Consider the following 10,732-nt stretch of genomic DNA (forward strand, 5'->3'; position numbering starts at 1 on the left):
GTACTGGACACCCCTTCGGAAGGAGCCTCAGGTCAATCATCATGCACTGGCCCCTCACAACCACCTTTTCCTGCACTGGCCTCTCACCCACAGAGGTTGTTCTTCCCTCCATGGAGGGACACTGAATGAGTAGTTCAGCAGTCCATGTTTGCTTTGTACAGATGAATTGTGAGCACGCACATCATGTACTTGAGGTGACATGAACCCGAGTGATCACAAACACCATCAACTATTCCTTAGGGTTCCATGAAGGCCTGTGGGACAGACAAGATCTTGAGGTCACTTGGTGTTGGAAGTAACATCCCATTGTTAACTGCCTGAATGCAGCACTGGGATGTGCTTCCTTCAAGCGAGCTCCTTGTGTCCATTCTTCCTGCCATGGGACAAGTCAGATGAGTGCAGAGCAGGGTGACACACCATGGGGCTCAGGTGCCTCCCATCCTTTGGGAGTGGCAACAGGAGGCCAGAGAGGCACTGTGACTCCTGCCTCTGTGTGTAAAAGGGACAGACTCTGTCTCTGAGCAGCCCTGGGTGCATAAGGAGTCCATGAGGCCAGCTCAGATGTTGACACCTGACAGAACCCTGACATTTCTGTGTTTGACTAGAGGAACAAACCCCATTTGACCAGTGAAATTCATCTCAGCTGCCTTGGACAGGCTCATTGCACGTGTTCTTGTCTGCTACGTCACCCTTCCCATGATTCCGGATTGTGCTCTCAAAAGTGCCATAGAAACCAGAATGGTTCTGGGGTCCTTAAAAAACGCAGACCTCAAACCCATCTTCAAGAAGAGCAGGAATAGGAACTGGGAGAGTTACAGGCTGGTCACCCTACCTCCCTCCCTGGGAAAGGGATGGGACATGTCCTCCTACACCCATTTCCTGGAATGTGAAGGCGAAGGAAGGGATTGCTGAACCCAAATGGACAGGGGAAAGAAAGGCATGTTGTGTACAGGGTGCTTGCAAGGCCTCAGCCATGGTGTCCTTCTGGCCAGAGTGGTGCTGATGGGGCTCAAGAAGTGGATGCTGGGTGGGAAGTTGACTGAACCATTAAGCCCAAATATCATGAGTGGTACAAAGTCCTCCATGCAACCAGTTGTGAGTGTCATCTCTCAGTGACCAGCACTTGGGCCAACACTATTGAACGTCTTTAGTCTCCCCCTCTAAGATGTAACAGAGTGCACTTTCAGCACCTTTGAGGATGATGCAAAGCTGGGTGGAGGCCTTGAGCAACCTCACCTGGTTGACCGTGCCCTGAGCGGGAGAGTGAGACAAGATGAGTGAGACAAGGGCTCTCTTCAAACCTGAGTTATTCTGTAATTTGAAAGAATTTTTTCCTTGGAGAGGTTTCTGGAGAGAGAACAGGTAGAAGAATAGTAAAAAAAAAGTCAAAAGAGGAGATATAGAAGGTGTTAACGGAAATACAGCAGTTCCAGAGAAGAGTGCTTTTCATGCACATTGTTAGTAGGAAATATATTTGATGAATTTGAACAAGGTGAGGAAGCCAGATGGGTGTCTACAGCCGGCAGGGAAAGAGGGGCAGGTGTAGGACTGCGTAGAACATGCTTCAGTCTTGGTCAGGTCCTGGCGGCTAAGGAGGGGGATGGATGGGTGCTGGTATTATGAGGTCAGTTGTGTCTCAGAATCTCATAATCCACTCAGAAGCGTGTGGCTGTGAAGGGGACAGTGAGATCAGTTCTGTCTCTGGAGGTGACAGGCCAGCAGCAGGGACATGGCTGGGAAAGAATCTCTGCCAAGGTACCCACAGGCCCTACCCAGGAAGAGGCCTTGGAGACGGGTTGTCACGTCCATCCCACCTGAGAACACGACGGGACAGCAGCAGGAACAAGGTCGTGTCTGTCAGAGAAGCTGAAAGGCCAACAGCAGTCATGGGATTTAGAAGATTTTGTTGAAATTACTTCTCTCTGGTCAGGTAAAAAACCACAAGAAGCCTAGCAGGTTGGGTTCCCTGCATGAAGGGCAGTTTCTTAGATGGTCGTGCTCTCCTTGGAAGTGGGAAGAAGCAGGGAAGAGTCAGAAAGTGCAACTTGGAAGGTGAGGACTGGATATCAGGACGAAAAAATGTGACTGGAAGGGCAGTGCTGTGGTGCAAGAGGTCACGCAGAGGGAGCTGGATCAGCCCATGGCTTTGTGTTCCAAAGAACAGCCAGTGAGGGTGCAGACACGTCAGTGAAGGGACAGAAATGCTGGGGTGAGAGCAGGTGGGGAAGCCAGATGGGTGTCTGCAGCCTGCAGGGAAAGAGGGGCAGGTGTAGGACCGTGTAGAACAGCCTGTGATGGAGATGGCAAAGGGTGCTGGCAAGGCTGGAAGGGACCAACAGAACCCAGGTCTCTGTCCCCTTGGCCATGGCAGTTGTCTCTGCCACTGAGGCCTAGGAGAAGACATGTTGTCCTCATGGCACTGGGGCCTCGTTGCCTCCTTGCAGCCCCATGGGGAAGCTGGAAGTTGTTGTACCAGTGTTGTCCTTCCCTTGGCCTTGCACACCCACATCCCACGGTCCCAGGAAGAGCCCTGAGCTGTGTGTGAGGGACAGGATCCCCCTTCCCTTTGCCTGGAGGTCATGGCTTCTCCTTTCTGCTTCAGAAAGCAAACCAAGGGGTTTCTCAGCATCAGAGCTGAAGAGAAGACTAAAAGGAGACCTCATGGTGGCTACAGCTTCCTCACAAGGGGAGAAGGGAAGGTACTGATGTCTTCTCTTTAGTGACCAATGAGAGAACCCAAGGGAATGGAAGGTAGATGTTGCAGGGAAAGTTTAGGTTGGAGATGAGGAAAAGGTTCTTCACGTAGAGGGTGCTGGACACTGGAGCAGGCTCCCCAGGGAGGTGTCACGGCCCCAAGCCTGACAGTGTTGAAGAAGAGACTGGACAACGTCCTCAGATACATGGTGTGAACTTTGGGGTTGTCCTGTGCAGGGACAGGAGTTGGATTCTATGATTCCTTGTGGGTCCTTTCCAATTCAGGCCATTCTATGATTCTATGAAATACTAGGTCAAAAATCCATATTTTCATTGTACAGATGAGTTGTAAACATACACATCATGTGCATGTCCATTGTGTACACGTGGTAGAGATGAACCCAAGTGAGCACAAATGCTATCAGCTATTCTTTGGGGTGCCATATATATCATTGGGATAGAGATAGTGTTCAGGGGTCAATTCCAATCTGCGTTATTGTATAACTCCATGAACCTTTGCCCTGGAGAGCTCTTTCAAGATGGAACAGACACAGGAAGAAGAAAAAAAAAAAAAGGCAGAAGCAGAGATATAAAGTGTACCCGGGTAAATAGAGCAGCTCCTCTGAGGAAAGTTTCTCCACTCAAACCCTTGATAGGAAATCTATTAGGTAAATTTGATGAAAGCAACTTAGTTTTATCTGCTCACACACTGGACCACAAGGAGGGTGATGGCTGGGTACGATGCCATGTGCTCAGCTGTGTCTCAGGAACTCCTAATCCAGTAGGAAGCCAATGGCTGTGGAGGGGACTGTGAGGTCACTTGTGCCTCTGCAGGAGACAGGCCAACAGCAGGAACAGGGCTGGGAAAGAGACTGTGAGGTCACACATATGAGATGAGCAATCGGGCCCAATCAGCATGATTTATGAAAGGCAGGTCCTGCCTGAGCAAACTGATCTCCTTCTATGTCAAGGTGACCGGCTTAGCAGATGAGGGAAAGTCTGTCGTGGGGGAGTGAATCCACCACACAGGCTGTGGATGTTGTGTACTTAGACTTGAGTAAAGCCTTTGACACTGTATCCCACAGCATTCTCCTGGAGAAGCTGCAGCCCATGGCCTGGATGGTGTATCTGTGATGGATAAAGAACTGGCTGGAGGGCTGGGCCCACAGAGTTGTGGTGAACGGAGCCAAATCCAGTTGCGACCGGTCATGAGTGGTACTCCCCAGGGCTCAGTATTGGGGCCAGTTTAATCTCTTTATCAATGGTCTGGATGAGGGCATTGAGCGCACCCTCAGTATGTTTGCAGATGACACCAGGTTGGGTGGGAGTGTTGATCTGCTGGAGGGTAGGAAGGCTCTACGGACCGATATGGAGCTGCTGGTTCATTGGGCTGAGGTCAATTGTCTGAGGTGTAACAAGGCCAAGTGCCAGGGCCTGCCCTTGGGTCATAACAACCCCATGCAAGACTACAGGCTTGAGGAAGTGTGGCTGGAAAGCTGCCTGGTGGAAAAAGACCTGGGGGTGTTGATCGACAGCGACTGAACATGAGCCAGCATGTGCCCAGGTGGCCAAAAAGGCCAATAGCCTCCTGGAGTGCATTGAGAATAGAGTAATGGGCAGAACCGGGGAAGCGATCATCCCCTTGTACTCAGCGCTGGTGAGGCCAGAAGTTGAATCCTCGGTTCAGTTTTGGGCCCCTCACTTTAGGAAAGACCCTGAAGTGCTGGAGTGAGTGCAGAGGAGGCGACAGGGCTGTTGAGAGCCTGGAGCACAAGTCTTCTGAGGAGCAGCTGAGGGACCTGGGGGTGTTTAGCCTGGAGAACAGGAGGCTGAGGGGAGACCTTTCCCTCTCTACAACTATCTGAAAAGAGGTTGTAGCATGAAGAGTGTTGGTGTTCTTCTGAGTAGCAAGTGATAGGATGAGAGGAAATGGCCTCAGGTTGTGCCAGAGAAGGTTCAGAATTGGTATTAGGAAGCATTTTTTCATGGAAAAGGTTGTGAAGCAGTGGAACAGGGTGCCCAGGGAGTGCTTGAGTCACCATTCTCTGTTCCATAGCAGAGCTTCTAGGAGGATCTGTTTCATGTTCTTCCCAGGCACAGGTAAGAGGCTGACAGGTCAGTAGTTTTCAGGGTCCTCCTTTCTACAGCAGAGGAGAGAAACACTGCCACCCTCAAAGGGTAGTGCTGTGGTACAAGAAATCATCCAGAAGGAGCGTGAGATCAGTCCACCACCTTGTGTTTCGAGGAACAGAGCATGGGAGTGCAGACACATCAGTCAATGTATGGAAACTCCAGGGTGAGAGCAAGGGGAGAAAGCCAGTTGGGTGTCTACGGACTGCAGGGAAACAGAAGCAGCTGTGGGACAGTGTAGGACAACCTGTGGTGGAGATGGCAAAGGGCACTGGCAAGGCTGGATGTCACCAAGAGAACCCAAATCTTTGTCCCCATGATTATGGCAATCTTCTCTGCCACCAAGGCCTATGAGGAGACATGTTGTCCTCAGGCACCGGGGGCACCTCATGGCCTCCTTGCACACCCCCAGGAAGGCTGGGAACTGTCACACCATTGTCCTTCACTCGGCATCACACAGCCCACATCCCCCTGCCCCAGGAAGAGCCCTGAGCAATGGGTGAGGGACAGGATCTGCCTTCCCAGGGGCTGGGGGTCAGGCCTTGGCCTCTCTGCTTCATCCAACAAAACCAGGCTTTTCTCAGCACCTCAGCTGCCTGCACATGACCCTTTGTTTATCTGCCATCATGGCCTCCAATTCTCTGCTCTAACGAGTCCCTGGGGAGGCTTTGCTGGTACTTGTCCTCAGTGGAACTCATTAATACTTCAAGGTACTTAGTACTTTTTTCTTCTGACTTTGACTTCTGGCAAGGTTTGTGCAATCTCCTCTCAGCACCTCAGTGAGTTTCAAGGACTCAGCACCAAATGCACCATGGGGCTCATTACACTGAAGAAAGCTCTAAGAAACCATGTCTCTTCTTGTAATTGTCTTCTACTCTTGTACAGTGAATTAGAGAGTTTTCTTGGTGTAACTATGCAGAAAGATTTCAAAAAGCTTCTAATAAAAGCGTCTTTCTATTTTAAAGGGTGTATTTCATTAATTTTTCCGTTTAAAGAAAATATTCTATCAGTATTATATCGATCCAGGGTCTCTCCTGTGGAGGTCTGGACTGGTTGGAGAAGGTCTGACACTTGAGGCCTGACACTGTGTGGACAACCTTGCTCCTCACCTCCCCAACCCCATCATTTCTCTCATTGGCCACCTAGGACTTGCATCCCTTTTCCTTACACCAGACTTCTCCACTGCAGTCTGCAGCTGGATGTTCCAGCTCCTTTGCAGCAGCTCCCACCTGCTCTCCTTGGAGACCTGGCTGCACACAGGCAAAGAGGGACTTTTCTTTCCTTTTGAACAAACAAAATAAAACTGATAAGATTCATGATTAAAAGAAAACACACTCCTCAACTGTATGCCAAGGACAAACTGCCACCAATGAGATTCACCATTCACAAGGCATAACCATGAGAAAATATTTTAGGCAGAAATGAATTACAAAATAAACACAATAAAAGAGTTGGCTAAAGACAGAATTAGACAGACTACCAAAAGACAAGGAAGCTTTTACCTCCTTGAAGCTGAAAGCAGCAACTGGATTGTTGAGAGATGTCTGAGTGATCAAAGAGTAAGGGGAAGGGAAATCCAGAGAGCAATCGCAAGTGCTTGTGTGTAGATTAGTTGCTGGAAATGTGACTTCAGACATGGTCAGTTTAGTTAGGATGGGTGGAAATACATGAAAGATGAGGGAGATCAGATGCACAGCCTAACAGAGAGAGTGCTGGCAAGGCAAATCTAGTGGAAGATGAGAAGTTCTCCTCTTGCTCTTAATGCACATGCTGAAAAGCCTCATTTTGATCTCATGGGAAAACACTGATATTTTATTTAAGGTATTTAATTGTTTCAGCTGATGATTTCCTGCTCCTGCTTTTAAAGACGTGTGCAAATGTCTCACATTTTCAGGGCGAGCTCCATTTCCTGACCACAAGTATCCAGGGCCACCTCCAGAGGAGCCAGTGTCTCTGCAGTCCAGGTCTGGACTGGTCGTTGTCACAGAGAACCTGCTGGAGACCAGAGCCCCTCGGAAGCTGCAGCTGGAGCCTGGGCAGAGGGTCCCAGGGCACCTACACTGGCACCACCCACCCCTGTCCCTGTAACTGCATCCCAGCCCAACGTTATGAACACTTGCCTTTGCAAACAAAGGCAGAACATAAAATCCCCCAGAGATCAGTATAGTAAAACAAGGCAAAACAAAGGAAGGAGGTTAACAACACCAGATATATTTGAAGCCTAAATCTGCAATAAGACTTGTCTTTCACTCTACATCTTTCATTCTATTTTTTATTGCTTAAAACAAAAAAAAATGTTCTCAACATTTCCATCATATGGAAACCTACAGCATTCGAAACACTTTATTTTTGTCTTACACAGCCCAGGGCCCCAAAAGCTCCCTGCCAATAACTGTCCATGCCACTTCTTACTCTTGGCACAGAGTGAATCCCACTCTGAGGTTTTGGCGACACTTGCCTGATGGAGAAAAGCAGGGTAAAAAGCTTCAGTGTAATGTGCCCATTTGGGATGGCCAAATTTGCACTGATCTTATCAGATATCTGTCATCTGTCTTTTTATATGAGAAAATCTGTATTTGTGTGTAGGTACAAGCACAGAAGAATCATAAAATAATAGAATAATGGAATCATAGAATCATGTAGGTCAGAAAAGACCTTTAAGATGATAGAGTCCAGGCATAAACCCAACACTGCCAAGTCCACCACTAAAGCATGTCCCTAAGCCCCATTTCTACATGTCTTTTAAAACCCTCCAGGGATGGTGACTCAACTACTTCCCTGAGCAGCCAGTTCAAATGCCCAAAAATCCTTTTCATGAAGAAATTTTTTCTATTACCCAGTCATTCCCTGGCACAACTTGAGGCCATTTCCTCTTGTTCTATCACTTGTTACCTGGATAAAAGAGACTGACCCACACCTCACTACAACCTCCTTTCAGGTAGTTGCAGAGACCAATAAGGTCTCCCCTCAGCCTCCTTTTCTCCAGGCTAAACAGCTTCAGCTCCCTCAGCCGCTCCCCATCTGACTTGTGCTCCAGACCCTTCATCAACTTTGTTGTCCCTCTCTTAACTGACTCCACCACCTCAAAGTCTTTCTTGCTGTAGGGTGCCCAAAACTGACCCCAGGATTTGAGCTGCAGCCTCACCAGTGGCCAGGACAGGGGAACAATCTCTTCTCTAGTCCTGCTGGTCACACTAGTGCTGATACCAGCCAGGATACCATTGGCCTTTTTTGGCCACCTGAGCACACTGCTGGCTCAGGTTCAGCCGCTGTCGACCAACAGCTCCAGGTCCTTTTCCACCAGGCAGCTTTCCAGCTGCTCCTCTCCGAGCCTGTAGCGTTACCTGGTGGTGTTATGACTTTAGTGCAGGACCTGGCACTTGGCTTTGTTGAACCTCAGGCAACTGGGCTCAGCCCATCATTTCATCCAGTCCATATCCCTCTGTAGAGCCTTCCCAGCCTCCAGCAGATCAACACTCCCACCCAACTTGGTGTCATCTGCAAACTTACTAAGGGTGCACTTGATCCCATTGTCCAGATCATTGATAAAGAGATTAAACAGAACTGGCCCCAATACTGAGCCCTGAGGAACACCACTCATGACCAGCCACCAACTGGATCTGACTCTGTTCACAACTCTTTGGGCCCAGCCCTCCAGCCAGTTCTTTACCCAGCAAGGAGTATGCCTGTCCAAGTCATGAGCAGCCAGTATTTTTACTTTTTTGTTCTATTTTATTTTATTTTGTTTTATTTATGAATAAATATGGTATTTAAAATGTATATATGCCTCTGTACATGTGTATAAGAGTATACACATTATATATAGATATATACGTATGTATAAAACCAGAGAAATTAAATATACATAGCCATTATAACGTACATATAAAATGGATAATGCCTTCTTTAATAAGATCTAATGGAATGAAGAAGTAGATTTTAAATGAGAGTAGAAAGAAAAGTATAAGGATGGGTCGACATCCCCCATTTTACCTGGTCCAGAACCCGCCCACAGATGTCTGGGGAGGAACTTCAATCAGGTGGGGAGGACACAGACAAGCTGGATCATGCCCAAGGGCTATGTCCTCCCCCAGGAGGCCACTGAGGGGCCCTCAGCACAGATCCTTTCACATACAAGGAAAAGCCCAGTCCTGTGGGCTGGACTGGACGGCCCCCACATCCCAGCCCAGACCAGGAGGACATGCCGTGCGGGATTACTGGGTCAGACTCTGAGCTCTTCTGGGTGCTGCAAAACACAGGCAAACTGTCTGTGAACATGGAAACCCAGGACAAAATGCCAGCTTCAGAAGAACATGTGCATGGGGACAATATGGAAAAGACCCGAAGAGGATCTCAAAATAGACAACGTGAAGCGGAAGATGTTGCCAATAAACCCATGAACCACAAATCGGATGTTGAGGTGCCAAACAGAGGCACCTCCCTGGTTGTGGGGGTCTCCCAGCTGCCTGTAAGGCCACTGTGGGGTGCAGGCTGGTGATAAATAGGTTTCCTTGTCCTTAGGTTCATAACCTGATTGAATGTTCCAGACTGCTCTGAGTGAGGGGAGAAGTGATGGGACTTGCCCAGGTCCACCTGAGCCACACCAGCCAAACCCAGTGTGCTGTGTGTGTCATGTCTGGGGTGGGGAAGGGGGTGGTGGTGGATGTCAATGTCTTGAACACTGTAGGACCTGAGCAGAGTGCACATGGTATGGAATAACGGGTGGAGATTGTACTGCCTGGGATGGAGCTAATTTTCTTGTTCACAGCCCCTGCTGATGGTGCCCAGAACAGCTTTGACAACACTCATGTTGTAGCGGTTGCTAGGCAGCACTGGCACAGCCTCAAGGCCTTCGCTGTTTCTCCCTCTGCCCTAACAGTGTGGAGGCTGCAGGTGGCAAGAGGCTGGAGGGGACGAAGCAAGGAGAGCTGACCCCAACTGACCAGAGGGATATTCCACACCATATGACCTCATGGTCAGCAATAGAACTGAGGAGGCAGGTGTGTTCTTCAGAACATCCTTTGCTCAGAGACAGGTTGAGCATATATATCTCCTGCTCTGAGTGATTACTTCTCCACTTATTAAATTGTCTTTATCTTGACCCATGAGATATTCTTTCTTGGTTTTGCCCTTCCAGTTCCCTCCCCCATCCCGCTGCTGGGGATTGAGCAAGTGATTGGGTGGGCGCTGCCAGATGGGGTCACCCCCAACATGTGCACAGAGCAAATAGGTTGTGCGGGTGAGGTCCCTGGTGTCTCAGTAGATCACAGGCCAGGAGCTGACTCAGCGATTGTGTAAGTGGTTGCAGGTCACTGACACCCGAGCAGCTGACAGGCCCAGCGCAGGCACACAGTTTGTGTCACAGCTTGTGAGGTCACTTGTGCCTTTGTGTCTCGCAGGCGAGCAGACAGCAAGTGGGTGGATGTGACGTGGTCAGGTCACTGGTGCCTGAGGAGCTGAAGGCAAGAGGGAGAAACGTGGCTTGGGATGTACTTGTGATGTCAGTCCTGGCTGAATGGCTGATGGGCCAGGACCAGGTGCACGTCCTTACAGGTGCTGGGGAGGTCACCAGGTGTCTGAGTCAGTCAGCCCTGAGTAGCTCACAGGCCTGGAGTAGGCCCATGGCATGTGTAGGTGCTTGTAATGTCACTGCTGCCTGAGCAGTGATAGGCCAGGAGCAGGCCCACTGTTTGTGTAGGTGGTTCTGCGGTCAATGGTGTCTGAATAGCCAACAGGCCAGGAGCAGTCCCATAGTTCGTGTATGTGGTTTTGCACTCAATGGTGTCTGAAGAGCCAATAGGCCAGGAGCAGGCCCATAGTTTGTGTAGGTGGTTTTGCGGTCATTGGTGTCTGAATAGCCAACAGGCCAGGAGCAGGCCCATAGTTTGTGTAGGTGGTTTTGCGGTCA

Source organism: Caloenas nicobarica, chromosome 29 (genome assembly GCF_036013445.1).
Source record: "Caloenas nicobarica isolate bCalNic1 chromosome 29, bCalNic1.hap1, whole genome shotgun sequence".
Lineage (NCBI taxonomy): Eukaryota > Metazoa > Chordata > Aves > Columbiformes > Columbidae > Caloenas > Caloenas nicobarica.